Here is a 463-nt window from a genome sequence, read left to right as displayed (position 1 = left end):
TTTACATATATATGACAATTAATGATTATAAATAATAAGGATTTGTTAACAATTTTTGCATCCTTCTTCATTTTGTTTAATTTTATATTATTAAAAAAAATAAACAATCACATTAACCATATAATAAAAAAATAGATTTTTTCTTATATGTTATATTTTGAATTTTTTAAAACGACTTTAAAATACAAAAATGAGGACACCTTATACGTTATATTTTTCTTATAAGTTATATTTTTTCCTATATGTTATATTTTGAATTTTTTAAAACGACTTTAAAATACAAAAATGAGGACACCTTATACGTTATATTTTTCTTATAAGTTATATTTTTTCCTATATGTTATATTTTGAATTTTTTAAAACGACTTTAAATTACAAAAATGTAAGTTTTCCTTAAGTATACGACTAAAAACATTAAAATGACATGTATCAATTCGATGGTTGATTTGAAAGCTTTCAAAAC

The sequence above is a fragment of the Brassica oleracea genome, chromosome C2 (genome assembly GCF_000695525.1).
Source record: "Brassica oleracea var. oleracea cultivar TO1000 chromosome C2, BOL, whole genome shotgun sequence".
Classification (NCBI taxonomy): Eukaryota; Viridiplantae; Streptophyta; class Magnoliopsida; order Brassicales; family Brassicaceae; genus Brassica; species Brassica oleracea.
The sequence above is the reverse complement of the archived record's forward strand: the minus strand, read 5'-3'. Positions refer to the sequence as shown.